Source organism: Leptodactylus fuscus, chromosome 9, assembly GCF_031893055.1.
Source record: "Leptodactylus fuscus isolate aLepFus1 chromosome 9, aLepFus1.hap2, whole genome shotgun sequence".
Lineage (NCBI taxonomy): Eukaryota > Metazoa > Chordata > Amphibia > Anura > Leptodactylidae > Leptodactylus > Leptodactylus fuscus.
In genome coordinates, this window is record NC_134273.1 from 38,750,838 (window position 1) to 38,777,466 (window position 26,629).

The 26,629-nt window shown below is 42.2% G+C and overlaps 1 protein-coding gene across 3 annotated transcripts in view; it reads left to right on the top strand.

Moving 5' to 3' along the window:
* The first annotated feature begins 11,872 nt into the window (after positions 1-11,872).
* Positions 11,873-26,629, top strand: part of CHL1 (cell adhesion molecule L1 like) — an 81,355-nt gene continuing 66,598 nt past the window's right edge. For 2 of the 3 annotated variants that reach the window (XM_075286803.1, XM_075286801.1), the window contains exon 1: positions 11,873-11,927. The gene's annotated coding sequence lies outside the window, so the exon portion shown is untranslated. Of the gene's footprint in view, positions 11,928-22,746; positions 22,860-26,629 lie in introns of those variants that run through there. The other variant, XM_075286802.1, reaches the window with a different exon arrangement.

The following is a 26,629-nucleotide window of genomic DNA, read 5'->3' on the forward strand; positions in this document are numbered from 1 at the left end:
ACGATGTGTTCCCACCACGGTTTTTCCCACAATGCTTTAGCGCTGCAGATAGTCCCGTGGGGTCTTAGCCCAACTCAAAAATCTGCAGAAGAGTCTGCAACAAAAAGCAGCTTTTCACAACAAGGTCCCCAAAGCTAAGGCCCCACGTTGCGGAAACGCAGCTTTTTTTGTTGCAGATTTTGATGCAATTTTTTGAGCCAAAGCCAAGAATGGCTACAAAAAGAATGGGTACTCTATAAAAAGTTCTTATACTTCTCCCTTCTGCTCAATCCATTCCTGACTTTGGCTAAAAAAAAACAACAAAATCTGCAACAAAAAAAGCTGCATTTCTGCAATGTTGGGCCACAGCCTAAGACAGGAATCATATAAAACTTCCCACTGTTTGACACTATGTTTCTGGTCACCTCACTTTGACTTGAAATTTAAATGAAATTAGTAGGAACTGTTTGGTCCCATTGGGAGGATTCTTTATGACTAAGCAGTCTTTATATCAAAATCCAGCATAGAAGAACAAAAATAACTTATATTAAATTGTAACTTTTATTAGTATATATTAAAAAGATCCAGGTCAACAAAATCAAACTTTCAGCAACAACTGTGTGTGCTAAGTTAACCTCTAGTCGAGCATCTGGCTTCTATTACATAGTGTTTCGATCGATCCAGTCAGAATTATCACCTCTAGTTTTTACAGATATATCTATTGAGTGAGATTGAGAGTGAGAATGAGAATGCTACAAGGGATATGCCCAGAGTAGAGAATATACATTATAAGGAGATAACCCCCCACCACCGTCAGGGACACCAGGAACTGCAGTTTTAACTGCAATATCTTTATTACCGGTTTACCGATATATGTATTCCTATCCTAAAGAATCCAAAAGGGGAAACACATAGAGAGACTCAGAGTGGCTTTATGGGACTCGAGAATACTACTCTGGTCATGGCTATAGACGGTAGCTGTATATCAGCCCTGGTGACCTTTGCCATTTAATGGGATTTGGTCTGGGAATTGTGGTATACACGTGCATCTAGCGGCTCATCTACACATTCAGCCTCTTACCATCCATTAGGCTGTTCACATACCACTTCACGTAACTGAGTGTCGGCTACTATTGCTGGCTTTAGTATTGAGCTCAGATGTGTAGTATAAAGATGGGGATTACACCATTTGTGTCTACCCTTCTTCTTTCTATATCTGCTCACATACCTGACCTGGATACATCTACATACACTGTGTGGACTGTAGGGCTGATATTTGATTGTGTAGTGCGTTATAATCACTTTTAGGGGTCTTATTCAAGACTTTATGTCTTACCTTGTGGTGCTTTTGTGACGTTTTTCTACCCTAAATGCAGGGGCTATTGTAATTTTGGCATAACCATGCCTTAACACCCCTAGAACAGCGAGTGTCCGATAGCTAATGATCCCCACATAATATTCTCTACTCTGGGCATATCCCTTGTAGCATTCTCAATCTCACTCGATAGATATATCTATAAAACTAGAGGTGATAATTCTGACCGGATCGATCTAAACACTATGTAAGGCTAAGGCCCCACTGCGTGGAAACTCAGCGCTAAAGCACTGTGGGAAGAACCGCGACATGAACGCATTGCGGTTCTTCCCGCAGCGCTTTCAACAGAAAGTGCACAGAGTTTTCCTCTGCTGACTTTCTGTCACAATTATATGTATAGGAAAGCCGTCAGCGTTTTCATAGATATAATTGACATGCTGAGATTTTTTTCGCAAAGTGGGCATGGTATTCGCATGAATCCCATCCACTTTGCAAGTACTTTACTGCCAAATCGCAGTGTTTCTGGTCAGTGGCCTTATAGAAACCAGTTGCTCAACTGGAGATTAACTTAGCACACCCAGGTGTAGCTTAAATTTAGATTTTATTGACCCAGATCTTTTTAATATATATTAATAAAAGTTATATTTTAATATGTTATTTTTGTTCTTTTATGTGGATTTTGCAAAAAAGAGCACTTAGCCAAAAGAATCCTCCCAATTATGGAACCAAAGATTTCCCACTAATTTTCATTACTAATTTTTCAAGTTACATTGAGGCGACTAGAAATATAATGTCAAACATTGATATTTTGAGTGAACTATAGGTTCACCCACATATTTCATGAGCAGACTTTTTGTTTCATTAACCTTGCACTTTCCCTAAATTTATTTAACAGTGCTAGAGAGCGTTGACACTACCATCGGTGTCCGACAGCTAGTGTCCGTTCAAACTCTTGTGCGGACATTAGCAACAGACACTAGCACATGTCGTGTTTTGTTGTCTGCTTGAAAAGTCGGACATCTTTGGGAATGGATAGTTAAGGACACTCACGGACAGTAAAAGAACGCACCCGATGTCCATTTAAATCAATGCAAAATATCACGGACACAGCTAGTGTCTGCTGCTAATGTCCGCACAAGATGAACGGACATTATCAGCGGACACTAGCTGTTGGACACCAACGGTAGTGTGAACGCCCCCTTAGGCTGCATTCACACTGAGTAACGCTAGCGTTTTTTGTGCTTATTTTTGCACATAGCGCCGTGTTAACGCTGCGTTAACGCCGCGTATACGCCGCGTTTGCGCCAGTCAACGCCACCGCAAAATAGCGCGGCATTAACGCGACGTATACGCGGCGTTAACGCGGCGCTACGCGGCGTTAACGCGATGCTATGTGCAAAAATAAGCACAAAAAACGCCAGCGTTACTCAGTGTGAATGCAGCCTTAGACAGACCTTTGTGTTAAATCAAGCAGCTAAAATTTTATTTTGTTTTCTGCAATCCGACTCTGAATAACCTACCTAGTATCCAACGCTAGTCCAGTCAGCTACTCATAGGATTTTACCAGAGCACACCACAAGGCAGGATGGATTTGGCTGCTACGGACCCATGTTGCATTTGAATAATGATGTGAAAGAAGTGCACTTGCAGACTACGGCATAGAAAGTAGTAATAGAGTCAGCAACCAGGAGAGTACAGGGACATTATACTGTGTGCAGGGGCCACTATGGAACATTATATTGTCTGGATGGGATGATATGGGACATTACACTGTCTGGAGGCCACTGTGGGACATTATACTTGGTGTAGGGGCCACTGTGAGACATTATACGTGGTGTAGGGGCCACTGTGGGACATTATACTTGGTGTAGGGGCCACTGTGGGACATTATAGTGTTTGTAAATGGGGCGTTATACTGTCTTGGGGCCAGGAGAGGGGGCACTATGCTGTGTGGGGTGGTGGGGCCCAGTTTTGCTAGTTATGTGTCTGGGAATGGCCAAATTGAAAACAGGGGAATACAATAATCAAAGCCAGAATTGAGTCCAGGAGATACACCTGAAATCATATCAGAAAAGAAGGGGTTACAAGGGTAAAAAGCAGTGAGACAGGGTGAGGTACTGGGAGTGAGATCAGAGAGCACAAAGAGCCTAGATATAAGATGCATTCATAGGAAACAAGCAACTAAAATTGACACCATCAGAGACAGCCTCACCCTACTCCCCCGACAATCCATCCACCCAACTACTCGCTGCTCTCCATCCCTGACCTGTTTCTCCTCCATCACTGATGAAAAACTCTCCTCCCTAATCTCCAAATCCCACCTCACCTCCTGCACGCTCGACCCGATTCAATCACATCTCATCCCCAAGCTCACTGAAGTTATCACTCCAGCCCTAATCCATCTCTTAAATCTATCCCTAACCAATGGATCCTTCCCCTCAGCCTTCAAACACACCACTGTCACTCCTATACTTAAGAAACCGTCCCTCGACCCGTCCTCTCCTGCCAACTATCGTCCCATCTCTCTGCTCCCGTACGCCTCAAAACTTCTTGAGCAACACGTCCACTCAGAACTCTCCTCCTATCTCTCGTCCAACCTGCTCTTTGACAGACTTCAGTCAGGCTTCAGACCCCGGCACTCCACTGAAACTGCCCTAACAAAAGTCACTAACGACCTGCTAACCGCCAAAGCCAAGCGCCATTACTCTGTCCTCCTCCTCCTCGACCTCTCCTCTGCCTTTGACACAGTTGACCACTCCCTCCTATTAGAAATTCTCTCATCCCTTGGTATCTCAGACTTGGCCCTTTCGTGGATCTCCTCATACCTCTCTGACCGCACATTCAGCGTCTCCCACTCGCACACCACCTCCTCACCACGCCCTCTCTCTGTAGGTGTCCCCCAGGGCTCCGTCCTAGGACCCCTCCTGTTCTCCATCTACACCCTTGGCCTGGGCCAACTCATAGAATCTCATGGCTTTCAGTACTACTGTTATGCCGACGACACCCAAATATATATCTCTGGACCAGACATTACCTCCCTGCTGGCCAGAATTCCAGATTGTCTAGCGGCTGTAGCCTCCTTCCTCTCCTCCTGCTTTCTCAAACTCAACATGGAGAAAACAGAGTTTATCATCTTCAGCCCATCCTGTATGGCCCCTCCACCTGACCCATCTATCAAAGTTAATGGAACCCCACTTACCCCTGTCCCACAGGCCCGATGCCTTGGGGTAACCCTGGACTCCGACTTATCCTTCAAACCACATATTCAAACCCTCAACACCTCTTGTCGCCTCCAGCTCAAGAACATCCACCGAATCCGCTCCTTCCTCACCCCAGAAACTACCAAGATGCTCGTCCAGGCCCTCATAATCTCCCGCTTAGACTACTGCAACACCCTTCTGCATGGACTCCCGGCAAACACCCTCGCCCCCCTCCAGTCCACCTTAAACTGTGCTGCTCGCTTAATCCACCTCACCCCCCGATCCTCATCGGCTGCTCCCCTCTGCCAGTCCCTCCACTGGTTACCCATAGCCCAGCGAATTGAGTTCAAGCTACTAACTATAACATACAAAGCCATCCACAACCTGTCCCCTCCATATATCTCTGACCTCATCTCCCGCTACCTGCCCACACGTAACCTCAGATCCTCCAACGACCTCCTAGTCCGCTCTGCCCTCATCCGCTCCTCACACAACCGTCTCCAAGACTTCTCCCGTGCATCCCCCATACTCTGGAACTCCTTACCACGACACATAAGACTGATCCCCACAATCACAGGCTTCAAAAAGGCCCTTAAGACTCCCCTATTCAGGAAGGCCTACAACCTCCAATAACACTATCACCGCACTGCCATCTGTACAGTCTCCCCCTCTCCTTCTGTCTCTACCCCCCTTCCCTCATAGACTGTAAGCCCTCGCGGGCAGGGCCCTCTACCCCACTGTGCCAGCCGATCACTGTTAGTATGATATGTACCTGTATATTTTGTGTATTGTATGTAACCCCCAAATGTAAAGCACCATGGAATTAATGGTGCTATATAAATAAACAATAATAATAATAATAATAATAATAATGTCAGTGTCAGGTGTAAATACCCCATCCCGGCCCTTAAATGGATGCTGAACTAGGATCCTGATTGACTCTGCGTTACGAGCCTCTGAATGGCTGAACAGACGCAGCCAAAGTTTAGCTGGTAGAAATAGCAACCTTAAAGAGATGGCTGTGTGCTAAATACACATGTGCTACACAATCTCCGCCAGGGAGAACAATGCCTGCTTATGAAGTAGGAGCAAAGATAGTTCATTTATATTCCTCACTGCTATGCTACAACCTAGTGGACAGGTACTGATGGATATAAAATGCTTTGTTTGTGATGGTTTCTATTCAGATGCCACATTGGTCTAAACCTGTGGCGCTAGGTTCACACCTGTGCTGGGGTTTCTGTTCTTCGGGTCCGCTTGGGGACCTGAAAAATGAAAATCTGATCTGATTTAAAAGTGCTTATGTGACAGAAACATAGTGCAACACTTCCTATAACACTGCAGTATTATGAATCACATGCTGTAAAAAAAAACTGATGTTATTATGTTTGTTGACTGGATGAACAGAAATCAATGGCCCAGATTTACTAATCCTATCTAATTTGTAGATCAAAAAACACGTCAGCACTCAGAAATCAGATATGTGTGAATGAAGCCTATACCCTCATGCACACAACCAAGTGTGCAGGTCAAGGCTCTCCCAATGGGGGTCCTATACCCTGATCCATTCCGATTATAGTGTGGGTCCTTTCCTGCTCTGTGGCATCGGAATGGAGCGGAACGGAATTGAAGTAAATGAGGGACTGATGAGACTTGATGACAAGTGTCATCCATGTGCCTCCTACTATAAATTCGCCCCCCATTTCCTCACGTGCATGAGGCCTTAGGCTGAATTCTCATATAACAGAAAAATCACCTGATATACTGTATATACAGTGCCATTCAAAAGTTTGGACATCTGTGGTCAAAATGACTATTATTGAGAACAGCTAAGCAAGTTGAAGATACAATGATCTTCAAATGGCATAACATTAAAGATGACACATACCCAATGTATTTTTTGGAAAATAAAAAAAAATATATTTTTATAGTTTACATTTTCAAAATAACAAAAAATGAAAATTGCCCGATGCAGAAGTTTGGGCACTCTGCATGCGTAGTACCTAGTAGAACCCCCTTTGGTAGGTATTACAGCTTGTAAATGCTTTTTGTATCCAGCCAAGAGTCTTTTAATTCTTGCTTGAGGGATTTTCATCCATTCTTCCTTGGAAAAGTCTTCCAGTTCTGTGAGATACCTGGGTCGTCTTGCATGCACTGCTCTTTTGTGCACCTTTTTGGCAGTCTATGGTGGATTTTGACGTGTGCTTAGGAGCATTATCCATTTTTAGAAGCCATCCTCTTTTTAATCTCAGCTTTTTTTTTACAGATGGTGTTATGTTTGCTTCAAGAATTTGCTGATATTTCATTGAATCTATTCTTCTCTCTACCCATAAAATGTTCCTCGTGCCATTGGCTGCAACACAACCCCAAAGCTGATTGATCCACCACCATGATTAACGGTTGGAGAGATGTTCTTTTCCTGAAATTCTGCACGCTTGTTTCTCCAAACATACTTTTGATCTGTGTGGCTAAAGAGTTCTATTTTAACCTCATTGGTTAACAGGACTTGTTACCAAAATGCACCAGGCTTGTTTGGATGTTCTTTTGCAAACTTCAGACAATTAATTTTATGGTGAGGATACAGGAGAGGTTTTCTTCTGATGACTCTTCCATGAAGGCCATATTTGTGCAGTTATTGCTGTATAGTAGAACAATGTACCACAACTCCAGAGTCTGCTAAATCTTCTTGAAGGTCTTTTTCCGTCAAGCAGGAGTACTGATTTGACACTTTGGCAATTCTATGAGAAGGTGTATCTGAAATTTTTCTTGGTCTTCTTGGCCTTACCTTGACCTCCACTATTCCCGGTAACTGCCATTTCTTAATTATACTTTGAATTGAGGAAAGTGCAACTTAAAAACTCTGCCATCTTCTTACAGTTTTCTCCTGCTTTGTGGGCCTCCACCATTTTCAGAGCGCTAGGCAGCTGCTTAGAAGAACCCAAGGCTGCTGTTTTTTGGCACAGGGTTAGAGGAGGCTGGGGATTTATAAAGCTGTAACATTTGCATCACTTGGCCTTTCCTACCAATGAGAGTGAACAAGCCATAACCATAACTGGCTACATAAGGTCTGAGACCTTGGTCAACGTTATCTGAGCACACAAATCTACAAGAGTTCCCAAACTTTTGCAAAGTACTCCTTTCCCTTTTTCACTCTAAAATTGTACTCGAACATAATAATACTCTGATATTGCTTAAAATTCTAGACAAGTGTGTTTAAAGGGGTATTCCCACCTCACATACTCATCAGTCTTTACTGCTGTAAAATCTTTCTTCCTGGTTTCTTGCATCATTTGGTGGGCGGGGTTTCACATGCAACCTGCCGTTTAGCTCCGCTCACCCATATTGGACTATGACGTACAGGCAGCAACAACTCCATTCTGTGTTACATACAGACACTGCCTGTCTCTGCCATAATGAACACAATTGAGTTAGCTAGCCTGATCACTGGGAGAACAGAAGAAATGAAAGCAGCTCCTCTCCCCTATCTGATAGCAGGTAGGTTACATGGTGTAGACACAGGAATAGCTAGATACACAGGCTAAAGCCCCTCCTCCCTCCCCCCTGAGAGCAGACAGATACATCACTTGACTCATGAGCAGCTAAGTCAGGGCTGTGGCCACAAAGAATTGAATAAAGTAAGATAGTGGACAAACAAAGCAGTTTTGCTGAAGCAGTGTATTTAGGAAAAGTCTTAAATCCACATTAACAAGCAGTATAGATAGGATCCTTGTGATGGGACAACCATGGGTTGTCCCATCTCAAGGATCCTGTCTATACTGGTAGTTTATGTAAATTGATGACTTTTCCTAAATGTATTCCTTTAGTAATGCTGCTGTGTTTGTCTGCTATGTGACCTTATTCCTCCCATTGTTTACACAGCGTTGCTATAACTACGGACCTATAGGATAAGTGACGTCACTCACTCACTGCTCTGACTGGCAGGACAATCCTTTGAGCTAATTGCAGTTTACTGATAAAGCCCTGTCTGTTATCTGTCTATATAAACACACAGATAAAACTGAGCCCATTCTGTACAAGCACCTGCATATTATCTGATCAGCATAAGTGTTGGGAGACTTCACAGGCCCGTTCACCTTTAAGGTTGGGGGGGGGAACTACAGGAAGTGAGAAGAAGAGACTGCAGGCAGAGTACTGAAACACTGAGATAGGAAGACCCCTTTAACTGTTCACAATAACATTTATTTTGACCAGGGATGTCCAAACTTTTGCATGCCACAGTACGCAGATCTTCCCAAAGACTATAGCATAAGGTATCGCATTGCTACAACCAAAGCAAACTATATTCTATAAAAGAGTCCAATTGGCATTCAATGGGGAAGATTTATTAAGGCTGATTTATCAAGAGACTCTGACCTCTTTATAAATCAAGGAACACGTCCGTGCACCAAAATATAAATTTATGCCAGCCGTTTCCGTTCCACTCTGCTCAGTGCTCACGTTGGCAGAAAGGAGCGAGGAACAGAACAGGGTATGTGGCACATATTTTGTGAAAAAAAAGAGCATTACGCTAACTGTGCACCACATTATCACCGAACTCCACAAGAAAACTGGAGCATGTGGGATAATATATTCAGCCCAGTATGTTTGTTCAATGTACATTGGGACCCTGCCATCCAAATGCTGTATGTAAAAGATTAAAACCTACAGCGCACAATTCCCAATCTCTGATGGAAAACCCATATACTTTTATTGACTTTTTCTCTCGGATAACTTTTTCCTGTAACCTGCAGATGGCACCAGCTTCATATCTTTTCCCAAAGGATCTGCGGCTTTGAATTAACATGAAGGATTTGTTTCTTTCGGCAGTTTTACATCTTTCTGTAGTGCTTTACCCGGCTCGCAGCGTGACACAGTGTCAGCACTTGTCAAAATAGTGATTATTCATCAGAATAAAAAGTAGCCAAAATACAAGTATGCCTGGTTTAACAAATACCTGATGTGCCATGAAAGCAACAAGCTGGCCTCAGAGCCATGCTATATACTGTGTTAAAAAGTGAAGAAAAAGTAACAGTCAATACTATATGGTATCAAATGTGCGGAAGTCATTTAAAGAGACAGTAGACATAAAATCTGTTTGGCTGTGACATTTAGTACAATCTATTTCTTCCTGTTTTCAGCCATTTCTGGTTGTAAATAGACTGGCCTAAACCGTCTCTGTTGATCACGTTATGCGTCTGTCTTGTGTGTCCAATCTTGAGAACCTCAAGAAACATTTATAGACTGTAGTTCCCAATTGTCCCAAATTTGGTTAGATATCTAGAATTTACAGAAACAATCTTGGCAAATTTGGGCATGGTCCAAAAAATTGATATGGCTTAGAAGGTGTTCACACTACCGTTGGATACCGCTAGCAGTGTCCGTGGCTATTGTCCGTACAAGATTTTAGCAACAGATACTAGCTGGTCTGTCTGAAATTTCTATTCATTTCGAAGGGATTTTATCTTGTGTCCTTTAGTGTCCGTTTACACCCATGCCGTTTTTTCAAGTGGACAAAAAAATGCTACATGCAGGACTTTTCTGTTCGTTAATTTTTTAACATTGAAGTCTATGGAGAACGGACGGATATCCATCACTTACTGTCCGTTAGTGTCCATTATGATAGGTAAAAAAAAAAAAAAAGACACCTTCTGAACGGAATCCGACGTTAAAAAAGCTTTACCTCAAAGCGAGGAGGTTCAGAGGATCAGAGGTAGGATATTTTTTTAAAAAACAGCATGGTAACTGTAGTGTAAGTCTGGGGCCCGACAAGGAGTAAACGCCGCGGCGGAAAAAAAGCGCCATTTTACAATCACTGCTAGGTGATGAATCCCATCCACATCTTACAGAAAAACAGACATGCATTGCAGCATGTCACTTATATCTACAGAAACACAGGCGGTTTCCTTATAGGTATAATTGAAGCGGAAAGTCTGCAGAAGAAACCTTTGGGTACGTTCACACGGGGCTTTTGGTCCAAAACCTGAGGCGGAGGCCGCCTCAGGTTCCGGACCAAAAAACGGGTAGCTGCGACTGAATGCCTGTGAAGTGTACCGGCATCCAGTCGCGCACTCCACTCCGGATTAAACCCATTGAATGGACCTAGTCAGGAGGAGGGAGTGTCTTCAGGCCGAATCGCAAGGCGAAAGAAACGGCTCCTGGAAAAAAAAGAACTGACCGGCTCCCATTGATTTCCCTTGATTTCCCATTGATTTCCCTTGATTTCCCTTTTTGGTCAAGATTAGGAGGCAGCTACGGCCTCAAAATCCTGACCAAAAAAACCCTGTGTGAACTTAGCCTTTGAGAAATTTCTGTGAAAAGCTTTGCGGGAAAAACTGCGATGTGTTGCCGCTGTCGGTTTTCCCGCAGCGCTTTTTGGTTGCTGACGGTTAAGTGGGGCCTCAGCCTTAAAACATAAATCTATGCCGGGGGAATGTATTAAAGTCTTCACTATGTAATGTTGGTTTAAAAACTAACAAAAGGGGGAGGGGCTTGAAACTTTTGGTGCACAATTGCACAAAAAAAAGTTCAAGTTTTTTGTTTTCTATACTTCTCATTCCACGTTTTAAATAGTGGCTTTGGTTAGCTTGTTCAGCATAATTTACACCAGATTTATCAATGCGACTTATTATAAAGCGGCAAACATCGTAGCCATTTTGCTCCCATAGAGCGGTGGAGTAGAAGGTGAAGAATGTATGCAGGATGGTACATAGGAGGCTTATGTCGGGTACATTCAGATCCGCACCCACATGGCAAGGAAGAAAATGTTTAGTGTAAAGATATTCAGAAGTACATGATAATGAGAGGAACGGACACCTCTGAAAGAAAAAAAAAATTTGCATGTAAATTTCACGAGCGGCAGCGTCTCAGCAGATATTTTCATGCCATCTGATACCCTGTAGGTTTCACATTGCTGATTCAGTTTTATTTTACATTCGCTTAGTTTTACCTGGATTTCTATGAAATATTTATGAGCGAACAAGTGCAAATGAGGCCCAAAGTGCCTGCTGCACACCTTGAGGTCTTGCACACTTTATTAACCCTCTGCTGCCCACCTGATGATCTTTCCCGTGTCTTTTCCAGTCCCTCACCCTGTATTTATCCATCTTTAATTTCTTTTTTACCGTCACTTTCCTGATTAACACTCCTGTTTTCCCTTTCTCACACCCCCCCTCCCCAGGCTGTTTGTAGAGGGGGTCTCTCTTCCCCACATAGTCGCAGTGTTGCTGCAGTTGCTATGGCTCCTGTCTGTGCCGAGAGACATCTGGATTCTGGTCACGATCTTCTCTAGTGCTTTGTGTGGAGTCTGATTGATTTAGGAAGCAGGACGGGGGAGGATTGGGGTGGGATGAGGTTGTACTGTGCTCCACTTCAGGGGGATATTGGTTTTTAGCATAAGGACCTTGAGATGAGCCAGGGATACCAATGCTGGGGAGGTGAGTACATGACACTGCAATAGCAGGGGATCACTTCTCTAACTCTGTCTAATTTATTAGGATCATGTAAAATACAACCATGTCGGGGTTCAGAGGGCAGACGTCCACTGTGCTCTATATCGTACTTCACTGTCACATAGGACGTACTATCACTGATCAGCAGGTGCATAGGAGACGTCTATCTACAATATGCTACTATTCTTAGATCCAGTTCTATAACTTATTGAAGATCAATAACTTATAATTGGTCATGTTTCACTGCGGTGAGAACTACAAGTGTCAGAATTCCCTGCAGACCAGTTACAGAGGGGACAGTGGGGGATCAATAATAGATGAGTTGCGGACACCGAGCCTCAGCAACATGTGTCTTTGAAGAAGCTGTGATAGTACAGGGAGTGTTATAAATGTAGTATGCCTACAGAACCTGGGACTCCATAGTATCTGTAAGGGTCGCAGTATGGGGTGGAAGTCATTCGCAATAATTAGTCGCAGTTTGTTGATTCCTCTGTGTGAGTGTTGTTGTGGTGAGATATTCATTGACAGATCCTTTTTTATTAGTAAGGTATATGTATCTGTGTTTATTACCTTCTCCTATGTACTTTACATATAAGTCATTCATACGGGTATACAAGAGCAAACTAGAGAAGTGGATGATGTGTGAAATATATATCAATGTTCAATATTCATTATTTCTATGGCTGATCTATCCTGATCATGACTTATTATACCCATTTTGTAATGTAAATGCCATATGTCAGTGTTAGCAAGTAGTTTCGGGAATGTATCCCTGTATTGGTGATGTGCTCTATGTCCTTATCCCGGTGAAATTGACAGCAGAGTCATTGTGTCCCTAGAAAGACAAATTTTCAGAACTCCTGCTCCGACCACTTTGTACAAGCCTCAGTCTGTTTGCCACATGTGTAGGGTTAGGGTGCTGTATGTCCCATTTGATAGATTTGCAGCACGTGCATGGATTTCTGCCAACCCCATTCATATGAACAGGACAGTCAAAGAATTTTCTGCGACAGATCTACCACAAGTGAATATAGACTAAAAAGTAATCACTTGTACAACCGCGGGTTTTTTGCAGAATTTTCTGTAACTAAACACCAGAAATTTCTGAAAATATTTCTGCAATAAATCTGCTGTGTCCAACTGTCAATTCTCTTAAGAGATCATCAGTATATGTAATGGCACATGAGAACTGCAGGGTTCGGTTACAGGTCCAAACAGTTTCAGGGTATATAGCTGAGATAGGTTCTGTCCATATACTATGTCTGGTGTCTACAGATTAACACAAGGTACATAGCTAAGGAAAGTTCTTTCTGCTCCCCCCTACAAAACTTTGTTTCATGGCTGCAACCCCCATATGTAGAATAAAGCTGACCCATCAATGCAGCACTAGCAGTCAGGGGTGTGCTAGAGTCCTGAAAGATGAAGAGCATGAGCCCCAAAATATCTGTCCCTCACTACCTTCCAGAAACCAACTATATACTATTGGCAACGGTATATCCAGAAGACAACTTTTCTAATATGACAGATAGGTACTCTATGAATGAGAGCATAGCTCTAGGATTGTGTTCACATCTGCATCACAAATTCTGTTTTTCTGTTCCAACCTGAAAATTGAAAAACAAAATGCAGATTGGGGATGAATCCATTATTTGATGGGCATCAGCGGTACTGCTGGATTTCCATAATGGTGTCCATTTGGCATGTTGTGAATTTCTTTTGGTTCAGTGCTTCACCTTTATAATTCATCATACAACTCTAAATTTACTTACATATGAGCTGAGCTGCAATAGTGCAGAATGGCCACTACACAGTATATGGGGCCACCCTATTCCAGCTCTGTATACTGTGTAGAAATCAGCTAATAGGTGGGGGTGTGGCCCCATTCATTCAATGAATAGGGGGTCACAGAGGAACCATGGTCACAAAACCAGACAAGAATAGAACCGTAGCTGAGTTTTACAGCCCGGACTGTCGACCCTCACACTAATCCATGTAATACACGGTGATCTGCCCAGGCCCACAGAAATTAATGGTTCAGTGTGCTACCCATGAAAAACCCAGACAATACACTCACCTAGCCCATGCTCCTGTGTAAGTGCCTTAACTCCGAGGGCTAGTTCACACATGAATACGCGTGTGCATATTCCGCTGCTGCGATGGGATGCCAGTGCAGTGCACGACATCCCGTCACGGCTTTCCGCTCCGGATTAGGCCCAAATAAATGGGCCTAGTCTGGAGGGTGCTGTCGCGAGGCGGACACCGCGGCTGATTCAGCTGCGGAATCCGCTTGATGAAAGGGCAGCTCGTTTCTTTTTTCCGCTAGCAGCAACATGCTGCTAGCGGCAAGAGAATGCTAGTGGTCTACATAGACCACCATTGTGAGGACGCAGATTATGACGTGGATTCCGTGCCAAAATCCGCCCCCTTTTGCCCCATGTGAACGAGGCCTGATGACAGTGAAAAACAGCCTTGTGATTGTCAATTATTCTAATGGCCATCATGTGAATGATATAATAACAGTCAGAGATGGGTCTATACATATGTCCATTTTTTTCATGGACTGTTTTTCACGGCCATCAAAAAAGCTTTGACAGATTAAGGCTGGTTGCAGACAACCATGCTGTAACCGGGCAGCTGTGAATTAAAAGCACAGGCAACACACGGGGACCACGGGGATGTCCCCGTGTGCTGCCCACGCATAGGCCATGCTTCCACGACTACGTTTATTAAATGAATAGGAGCCACAGAAGCAAGGGCCGCAAAATAGGACAGAAATAGGATCTGTTCTATATTTTGTGCCGGTACTGTTGGCCCGCACACAGGACCGTGAAATTCATGCTCGTGTGTACAGGTCCATTGAAACTGAACATGGCCATGGTGGTTTGCAACCAGCCTTAGATAGAACCATATGAATATACCCATAGACATTCATGTGTTTTAAAATGACCATGTAACAGCTATTCGGAGAACCGGCCATCACACGCCTGTTATTCACTGTCATGTGAAAAGCCACTTCACTGGACCATTTTTCTTGGTTATTAGGTCCACGTGTAATGGCACTGACATGTGAATAAGACCTAATGATAAGAGAAAATATGTAAAACTGTATAACTTTTATTTGCAAAAATGTTTAACTTTTAATTTCCTACAAACGTGAATATGGTTACATTCATGGGAAAAACTCTTAATATCCATTGGGTTACTTTATTGCAGTGTGAGGATGATACTATCTTGCAGGACGGCCTATGACAGGTGTTTGTACATCTTATGAGGACTTCTGTAGGAATTTTGTGAGCTACATTGAATGTTTTCAGGTTACACAATTTAAGTTGCTAAGAACAGAGTCAATTTAAACAGCTGTGTCTGCACAATTCCAGACTCCTTGGTGTCTTTGCATTGAGGAGCACTTTTTGCAAGCTGTGTAGGCCGGAAGAATAGGGAGTCTGTGACCAAAAGCATTAAAATCCCCAAAGTCTTTGCACATCATTCAGACTTCAAACTTCATCAAACTTTATTGATTTTGCTACTTCCATGATACCCCCTCCCTATCTATTTAATAATATGCCAGGTATACATTTCTTCTTACATGGGCGCCTACGGGGGATTGATGCCACTTCCATCCAGTCCCATCTGTTTGATACTGTATCCATTTAATATATAAACTAATCTTTCACATGTCGCCAGAATATGGTTCTATATTTTATAATGCCTCAGATATAAGTATTTGAAGTGCCCCCCTCCCACAATCTAGCCCCAGCCTCTCTGTATTGCAGCGTGCGTGCAATTGCGGCCTTGAAAATATGGCCGCCAGCCGGCATGCACAGTCGGCTCTACTAGTGTCTCACTGGCAGAACCGACTGTGCAGGCATCGGAGATGACTCAGTAGGAAGACAAAGAGAAAAGGGGAGGATGCATCTGAAGAAGGAGGCGTCGCTGGAGAGAGTTCTTGGGCAGCAGTGGGGACGCCCCCATCGCCGTTTGAGTGCTGGAGCCTGCCCCCATTGCTGCGAGAGAACTCATTGGCATACCGGTAAAAACCGGGATTTCTAAGGACCACGTCTAAAGGTAAGAGACGACTAGCCTTTCTAAAGGCTATTCCGACGTATAAAGCAGAAAAAATAGCTATTTAGTGGTAAAATCCCTTTAAAAACCTTAAAGGGTTTTAGTTTTTGGACAATAGATTTTTTGTTAAAAAAATTAGCCCTCAATAATCTGACAAGTGTCCTGCTATTTGCATTTACAGTGATCAGCTGAAATCTTAGAAACGAGTGTTACATTTCCCTGCAGCACTCCCACAGGGGAAAAGAGGTATTACAAAGTCACCATTGGGATCAATTTGCTGATAAGTAATGCATTGCCCTGTTGGGTCCTCCAGAGTGTCACACATTCTTCGTTGCCACGTTCTGATCTGAGTAAGTGATGAGAGTGATGAACAGGGGATATATTATCTTAGCATATATTATCTTAGCATATATTATCTTAGTATTGTCTCTCAGAACACACAGTAATTCTGCAACCAGTTCTTAAGAGGAACTCCAGTCCCCTAAGCATGAGATCTTCTTAATATTACACATTAGATGAACTTCAGTGATATAAAGTTGTGAGATTGGATTTACTAAAGTCATTTCTGGCTCAGTTTTTTTGGTGTGGATGCAACAGATAATAACATGATAACATATAAATCTTTCTCTTATACTCTTCCTTCTATCTCCTTTACCAAAAACTGCAACAAAACCTCCATGTCTGATTACAGTCTTATGTCTATTCTTGAAGTTAAAAGGACCCAACACATCTACCCAGCCATGGAAAGATAGGTTACAGTCACCTGGATCAAATGGTGTTTTTCCCTTGTGAATTGCTGCCTCTGTTGAGGAGACATTGCTGTTTTTCTTAATATGCAAATGAGTTCTTTAGAGCAATGAGGGTGTTGTCACTTACCTCCATAGAGCCTTGGCAACACCCTCATTGCTCCAAAGATTTCATTTGCATATTAACAAAAATGGATATATCTTGGCAACAGGGATACTCATTCACAAGGGGGACACTGTTTTATGCAGGTGACCCTAATCTATCTGAGTGGCTGGGCTGATATGCATGGGTTTTGATGACAGACTCCCTTTAAGATAGCTAAAGGGAATAACTGTTTGTAAGATTGAAAAGGATTTTACAGGACTTAATTCTAGATGATAGGTTATCAATAACAGACCTGTTTGTGTCTCATTCAAGTGGATGGGGCTGAACTGCGATACCAAGCACATCCACCATACTTTGCATGGCGCTGGGATTGATCAGCATGAAGAGGCTGCAGCACTCATCTGAACGCTGCAACCTATTCACACAGCTGACCAGTTGGGCTTCTGGGTGTCGGGCCGCTACTGATCTAATACTTAAAGATAGCGCCAGATTGAATAGCAACATGGATCCCATAAGAAAAAAAGTGCATGCACAGTATACCCAAGGACAAGAATTCTAGAACATAAATCATTTTAATACCAAAATTCACTTAGGTGTGATTACAAAATAAATCAAGCTATTAATAAGTAACAGTATAAAAAAAAATCTAAAAAACATTTCATCTCGTGGGTTGAAGAAATTCTTTTAGGCTGAGTTGACACATCCATTTCAACCATAACTCTGACTTGCATGTGTACTTAAGACAAGCAGGGACAGATCTTACTGGGATCGGTTCCCATTTCTAAGACATAAAAACTTAATGAGAATTTATCTTTGCCCTGATCCGAGTTGCACCATTTAACGTGTACTTTTGAGATATTTTTGTCTTCTGTACTTTAAGGCTAAGGCCCCACGGGACGTCGCGCAGCAAAAAAGCGCTGCGGGAAAAACCGGGGTGGCAATGCTTTGCAGTTCTTCCCGCAGCGCTTTAGACAGAAAGTTCGTGGAGTTTCCCTCTGTGGACTTTCAGTTACAATTGTACCTATGGAGAAACCACCAGTGTTTCTGTAGGCATAATTGACATGCTACGATTTTCAAAACCTTGGTTTTTTTGGAAATTGCGGCATGTCTACACCGCAGTTTTTAATGCAAAGTGGGGATGGAATTCGCTAGAATCCCATTCCCTTTGGCCTTACTGTAAAATGCCATGATTTTTCCCGCAATGTTTCCGCCGTGGGGAAATCATAGCATTTCCATCCCATGTAAAGGAGTTTTAGAGACGAAATTTAAAAAAAAAAAAAAGTCTGTTAGTAGAGATGAGCGAGTACTATTCGAAATTCCCATTTCGAATATCACGCACCCATAGGAATAAATAGATGCAGCTGGTACACAGGGGGTTAAGCGGCCGGCCGCTGGCAAAGTCTGCGTGCCGGCCGCTTCCATTCATTCCTATGGGTGCGTGCTATTCGAAACGGCTGTTTCGAATAGTACTCGCTCATGTCTATCTGTTAGTGCTATTAATGGGTTAATACGTGCAACAAAATACTTTTCTCAATGTTTTGAGGGATTTCTGGGTTTCTCTGGGAGCTTTGGGGGCATGCTGGCTGAAGGAAGGCTGAACTAAGTGATATTCTGTGCCCACAAGATCCGGACAGGAAAACAAGTTAGATTAATGTGATGGGGGAGGGGGGAATATACATTTTTGGTAAAGTAAGTCAGTTAAAAGCTAGGCAAGGGAAGGGCCTTTAGCTTAGTGTGAAATTATCATTTTATCTCGGACAACCCTTTATTGCTATTACTTGCCTATTACTTATACATAGTTACATGATAGATGAGGTTAGATAAAGACATTAGTCCATGAAGTCCAACCTATAACCCTACAATCCCCTGTAGTGTTGATCCAGAGGAAGGAAAAAAAAAAAAAACATGTGGCTCATGCCAATTGCCCTATTTCAGGGGAAAAAATTCCTTCCCGACTCCAATCTGGCAGTCAGTATAAAAACTCTGGATCAACATGTCCTTAAAATCTAGAGTCCATAACCCGTAATATTGTTCTCTTAAAGAAAGGCATCAGGCCATCTTTGAACTTGTTCAGTGAATCCGCCATCACCACTCCCTGGGGCAAAGAGCTCCATAATGTCACTGTTCTTACTGTGAAGAATGCCCTTCCATGTTTCTGGTGAAACCTTCTCCCCTCCAGACATAGAGGATGTCTCCTTGTCACTGTCACTGGCCTAGAAGTAAAAAGTTCCTTAGAGAGTTCTTTGTATTGTCCCTTCATGTATTTGTACATTGTTATTAGATCTCCCCGTAGACGTCTTTTCTCTACACTGAATATCCCCAAGTTTGTTAATCTATCGTTGTACTCCAGTCCACCCATTCCCCTAATCATTTTGGTTGCCCGTCTTTGCACTTTTTCAAGTTCACTTATGTGTTTCTTATATATCGGGGCCCAAAACGGCGCAAAATATTCTAAGTGTGGCCGTACCAGTGATTAACCAGACTCACTATAAGACTGAACAAGAAGTTGTATTAGGACTGTAGCTTATATTTAGATGAAATGAAAAGGTCTGAATGGGAAACTCTATCCCAAGCAACTACCTTTTAATGTTGTCATAATTTACAGCCATGGGCCGAAGGGTCCCTTAATCAGGCACTGGTGGGGATCGCTGTGATCCTCAAGTATTTTACCACTGAATAAAGCAATTCTCATGGAAATGACATGAGTACAATTAGATGCCGGCATGCATTTGAGAAACCCTATTGCCCTATTGTAACCACAGCTATTTGTGTGAACTGGTCCATTGACTCCAAGGGTCACTATTCACTGCATCTCGCCACAGCAATTAGGCTTAAAAAGACTGGAATTGGGAACAATTTGTGTCCGTTTTTCGACTTCAATCCTTTCTAGAACTGAAATGACAGAGATTTAGCTAGTGCAGAAGAAACAGTTTCTAAGCAATAGATTTTATATTCCTAGACTTGGTTATTATAACTGTTAAGTAGATAATAAAATAGTAAATTTAATGGATTATAATCTATTTAACCCAAAACATAAACCGCATGTAAGTGAAATAAAAAAAATATAAAAAATTTCAAGTAATATCTGGCTTGTTTTTCATATTCTGAAAACAGAATATTGACTTGGGACCTATTTCATAGAGCCGCATTATGTGTAACTTAAAAAAAAGATCACAAAAATGCCCTTCTATTCTCAGCTGTTGCTAGGCAACTACTCATTATAGAGGAATACTTCATAAATTCAGAACCCCGGCATTCTTTCTAATGTTTCATATATTTACAAAGCTTTTATGTGGGTAATGTTTTTATTAAGAACAGTTTGAGAGATGCCGAGCCCGTTTTTCCCAAGGAGTCAATTCTCACTTTACAGATTTGGGAGAAACATAAATTCAGAAAAACAGAAAATAAAAATGTTGCCGTGTGTGGGAAATTGTAATTGGTTTGACCATAGTGTTGGAATAGAACTGGCTGAGTATCTTAGGGTTCCAGGAAAAGTAACAAATATAATTGTCTTAGAATCGAAGTGAAAATCATAAGAGACAGGACAAGTGAAAAGGAAAAGTGTAAAGGGAAAAAACGTGGACAAAAAAGTGGGGGCTCTGAGTGCCACCTTTGGCACCCGTGCCATAAGTTCACCATCACGGCAATAGAGGATCAATATGTCACGCCTTCTTCAGCGGTTTTATGGCATTCAAGGCATTACAAAAGTTGCTATTTCTGATGCATATCACTTTTGTGTGAAAAAAAAAATGGTGACTTTTGGCCATTGTCTGCCACGCTCACCACTTTTGTAAAATGTGGGGGGAGCAGGACAGGGAATAAGACAGGCTGGAGTAGGAACATTTTGTCCTGACAGATCTGCTATAGCTTGTGCCAGAAAATTGGTGAAAGTTATAGATCCAATCTGTCAAGTACTTACTGCCGTACATTTCAATTCTGGAGCTTACGAGATGAGCCAAAATTATTGACCTCATGGGGCCACATGGTGGCTCAGTGGTTAGCACTGAAGCCTTGCAGCGCTGGAGTCCTGGTGTTCAAATACTGCCAAGGGCGAAAAAAAAACATCTGCAAGGAGTTTGTATGTTCTCCCCGTGTTTGCATGGATTTCCATCCCATATTCCAAAGACATACTGATAGGGAAAAATGTACATTGTGAGCTCTATGTGGGGCTCGCAATCTACATTAAAAAAAAATAAATTATTGACCTCATGACGTTCGGCATGCCCATGTCACCACTGAGGCCCATTCACAAGCATCAGCAGTAAGCCCAGGTCAATTACATCAAAGAAGAATTTTGGCGCTCACCAGGAGAACACTGGATGCCATGAGGCAGCCCAAATGAGGTTAAAGGGGCTGGCCACTTCAGACCAATATTGAGAGACACATGTTATGGTTTGTATAATAAAAAGTTGTACAATTTTCCAATAGACTTTCTGTAACAATTCCTCACAGTTTTCTAGATCTCTGCTTGCTGTCATTCATTCTGTTACTTCTAGTGGATAAAAGTCTGACCATGGTCATGTGATTTACGGTCCATGGTCATGTGATGAGCACACAGGTGCCGCTTGTTATAGTCACAGCACAGTAATCAGACATCTACCTGGTAATCAGCTGTGCACCTGTGTGCTCATCACATGACCATGGACCGTAAATCACATGACCATGGCCAAACTTTTATCCACTAGAAGTAACAGAATGAATGACAGCAAGCCGAAATCTAGAAAACTGAGAGGAATTGATACAGAAAGTCTATTGGAAAATTGTACAACTTTTTATTATACAAAAAATAACGTGTGTCTCTCAATATTGGTCTGAAAGTGGCCAACCCCTTTAAGGGAAGGGGTTTCTTTTATTTATTTATTTATTTATTTATTTATTTATTTATTTCACCTTCCCTGAGTCTCCATCCATTATACTCTGTGGTCTGAAGAGAAAGCCATATGTCAACAGATGAATAAAAAAGTTATGAAATTTGGATGGCAGAAATAGAAAATATTTGCAACATCCAAACTACCTTGTGTCCTTAAAGGGATTAGAAGGGTGAGATGCTTCCTAATGGCACATCAGCTTATGCTAGGTTCAGGTTTCTACTTAAAAAGCAGTTACCCGCAGAAACCCACGGACCCCATAGACTATAATGGGGGCTGTGGGTTTCGAAGCGGATTAGGGGATGGAATTCCCAAATGGAATGCGAGTACTGGTGTGAATCTAGCCTTAACCTAAAGCTACATTCAGACAATAGTGCAATAATTGAAAAATATTTTCCAATGATTTCATTGGGGTTTTTTTTTTGTAGATTGTGAGCCCCATATGAGGATCACATTGTACATTTTTTTGTTTTATCTATCAGTATGTCTTTGTAGAATGAGAGGAAATCCACACAAAGACAGGGAGAACATACAAACTCCTTTCAGATGACGTTCCTGGACTCCAGCCCTGCATCTCTGCAGTGCTAACCACTGAGCCACCGTGCTACCCCTACATTGTTTTTTGTTATCTTCTGCAATAAGATATCACGCTGCAGCAGTTTAACCAATTGCATAAGTCCGGGTTAACCCTGCTGCATCTGTATATACAAAGACATGACCTGGTTAACTGTACATAGAGAACAATCACTTCCTACAAGTACAGGCACCGACCCTTCTCTTCTCCTATACCTGACACAACACAATAGAAGAATTTCCAGTTTAATTAACAAAACGATTACAACAAAAGTTCTGCAGACATTTCCCATTTTAATAAATAACGCACCTTCTCATTTGTGGTTCTGAAAATGCCCTATAGAGATTTTACAGAGGCCGAGCCCACGACATGCACTGACTAGTCACAGATATCCCAGGAAGGACTGTGCATTGAGCAATCCTTTAAGTATAGTGTACCTGGATTTAAGCTGTGATCACGGAAACCTTGTGCTGCCACGTAATTGTAGCATTCAGAAACCATTGTACTGGGTATTACAGACCATGAGGATAATCTCTTACACTACATAGGAGTACACACAGGGTGAGTACAGCACCTCAATTATACTGTATATAGGTAGTGTATTTGTATATGACAGCCAGGTATGATGTCAGTTACATTGCACTGAATATATGGGTGCGGTTTTGCACATCCACTAACCAATGCATCTCTCAGAGTACTTTGTAGCTTCGCTTTCATGTTCTCCATCATTTCCAGAAACCTGGACTAAAAGGTAACACTTTATTCTGCACATAGCTATATACATGGGCATCCATATTATAATGACGCTTGTATTAGGTTTGTGTATTATGTATGCTTTGCTTATTACAGAACTAGTATTGTTTTGTTGGATGTATATGTCAGTCCTGTCATTGCTGGTATAGAAATTTGTCTTGCAGTTTTTAATGTATCGTGTTTATTAGCACGCAACCTGGACGTGAACTTGACAGTTCTGCAGAGAGATTAGCACTTGTGACAAATGCATTCATAGCCCCCGAGGAAAGAAATTCCAGGTAGAGGGATTCAGACAGCATGTTAATAGTTTCATTATTTCATTATTTGCTTGTATTTTATGTACAGATAAGGGAAAATGTCTACAAATGGTCAGGGCGTTAATGTTAATGCATTTATCAAAAAGGTTCTAGATTTATTATTTATTTATAATTTTTATATTATTTAATGTATATACATATGTTATTATAGTTATTAAAAGTGTATACGTTGCGGAAACGCAGCATTTTTGGTGCGTATTCTGAACCAAAGCCAAGACTGTCTACAAAAGGAATGAGAACTATATAGGAAGTTCTTATACTTCTACCATCTGCTCAATCCACTGCTGGCTTTGGTTGAAAAAAACGCAACAAAATCTGCAACAAAAAAAAGCTTCGCTTCTGCAACGTGGGGCCTAAGCCTGAAAGAAGTTTTTCAACTAATAACTGTTATTCCCATAAGTTAGGAGATAAGTGATTGCTAGCTGTCCCACCACCACGATCCTCAGCGATCACAAGCACAATGGTCCCAGTGTGGCCCATATGGATGGAGCAGTAGTACGCACACTTGTCCACTGATCCATTCACCTTTCTGGGGCTTTCAGAAAAAAGGATATCTCTATCAGTCTAAGGGAGCCTTCGCTAACGCTGCGCTCATTCTGATCGTAAAAAGATGTTCAGAATGAGCGTGTAAAAAGCATCTCCTATTGACTTGAATGGGAGCCGGCATACGTGCGCTCCCCATTGAAATAAATGGGAGGCTTTTTTCCCTATGCTTTCAATGTATTACTCGCGTAATTCAAGTCAATGGGAGCTGCTTTTTACGCGCTCATTCTGAATGTCTTTTTACGATCAGAATCAGCGCAGCGTTACATCGTGTGAAGGCTCCCTTATAGAAGTGAATGGACTTTGGCCATGGCCTGTTCACATAGGGCATTTGGGGATCCTCATTCTTGTGATTGTTCGGGGTCCCAGAAAACAGAGTTGCAGTGATCAGACAAGTATCCTATCCTGTGAAAAGGGGGAAAGGATTATTAATGGGAAAACTCCTGTAAATAAGCTCTAAGTTTGTATTATATTATACTGAAATGTAGTCTCAACAGAAATGGGGGAGATATGTAGACTTCTTCAAAGAGGACCTCTCACCACTTCGGCCAAATCCAACTCTTTGCATCATTTTTTACTCCCTGCCTACCAAAAGCCGTAACTTTTTAAAATTTTCCATTCACAGAGAAGTGTGATGACTTAATTTTTGCGGGACAGATTGTACTTCATAATGGTACCACTTAATATTCCATACAATGTAATGTGGGAAGCTAGAGAAAAATTTAGAATGGGGTGGACTTAGAGAAAAACTGTGTTTGTGCCATTTTCTTATGACTTTTGTTTTTACACCGATTCCTGTGCAGTCAAAATGAAATGATACCTATATTCTGCCGATTGGCGTGATTATGGCATTATTAAATTTACATAGCATATTCTTAGGGGGATATCATCACCCCTTGGGGAGAGACCACCATTTAGGTGTGTGGAGACTTATTAAGCCTTTAGCACTCCACTGTGCAAGGGACCATGGGAAGAATATGCAAATCTGTCTTCCATGATGTAATTAGGAAGTCAGGTGCCTCAGTGTTGCAAACCAATAGAGGGCACTGACTGGAATGTGCAAGCCTGTCTTCCCTGATGTAATTAGGAAGACAAAATCTCAGTGATATAGCCCAATAGAGGCTGCTCCCTTTAACATCATGCTCGACCTTGCACATTCCAGTAAGCACCCTCTATTGGTTTGCAACACTGAAGCACCTGACTTCCTAATTACATCATGGAAGACAGATTTGCATATTCTTCCCATAGCAAATTCTGTCAACCATAACTTTTTAATATTTCTGTATACAGGGCTGGATAAGGCACTAGATGTACTTTTTGGTTAATGTCAGTCCAGCTCTTCTGACTTTTTTTCCAGCTATGGCATTCACCATATGAGAAAAATATTTTTATAAGTTTGTAGTTCAGACATATACAGACATGGAGATAACTAGTTCTTTTTTATTTTTTTATCTATTTTTTAAACTTTTTTTTTTTACTTTTATTTTTAGACTCCACCCAGGAGTCTTGAAAGTCAAGAGGATTGTTAATACAGTACACTGCAATGCTAATGCATTGCAAAGTATTGTAAAATACATAGAGTTCTATTACAGGCTGCCTATCACAACTTGTATTAGAACCCTATAGGAAACTTGTCTGGGATCCTTCAATAGGCTTTGATTGTCTCCCTCAGATATCATCACAGTTGATGGTATTGCTAGCCAAAAACTGTGCCTCAATCAGGTGGGCCTTGATCCAGCAGAGACTTGGTGACTATAGTGGCTGCTCAGTAACTTAGTGGTGACCCAAAATCTGCTGAAATAACACAGTGGATGCAGGAAATAGGAAATTTTTCTCTATCCTCTACCATTCTGGAGCAATCAGAGTAGTTAGTTTTGGTGCCTGATATGTCAGTTTTGGGCTCTACACTGTTTCTGTAAAGTTATTAGGACAATATTATTATTATTATTATTATTATTAATATTATTACAATAGACTGTGGGGAATAATAGAGGTTGCAGGGGGCCACTGTGGGGCATAATTGAGGTTGCAGGGGCCACTGTGGGGCATAAAAGAGGTTTCAGGGGCCTCACTGGAGGCCCTGCAACCTGTATTATGCTCCACAGTTGCCCATCCAACTATTATTCTCCACAGTTCCCCACAGAGACCCAAGGGAGATGAAGAAACATAATAAACACTATTACTAACGCACCTCTCTTGGATCCGGTGTTACTCCTGGCACAGGCTTCAGATCTTTATGGTAATGTCCCAGATGTCACATGGTCCACGTGATGTCTAGAACATTACCATACAGGCCCGAAGCCTGCGAGGAATAACATTGGATCCAGGAGAGGTGAGTAACACTGTTTATTATGTTCCCTCACCTCCCCTGGGGCTCCGATTATTATACTTGGAGGTCTGAAAAGACCTCCGAATATAATAATAGCAGTAGTTATTGGGGTTTGCAGTCTGGGCCTGCTCAAAACTACCTCTGCTCCCTATAGCAGAAGGGGAAGCGGGGGGAGGGCAGCAATGAGCAGGCCCAGGGAGGTAGGTAAATAGGCCGCTACCTGCTGGGGATACTCCAGCAGGTAGCAGCCTATTAAAAAAAAAGAGGTATGCTTACTTACCTACCTTGCGATCCCTTGCTGGAGACACCGACACTGCCGCCGCTACTGCTGCCGCCTCCTCTTCACCCGGTAATAAAACGTCTGCATCTCAGCAGAGGTTTAAGCCGGC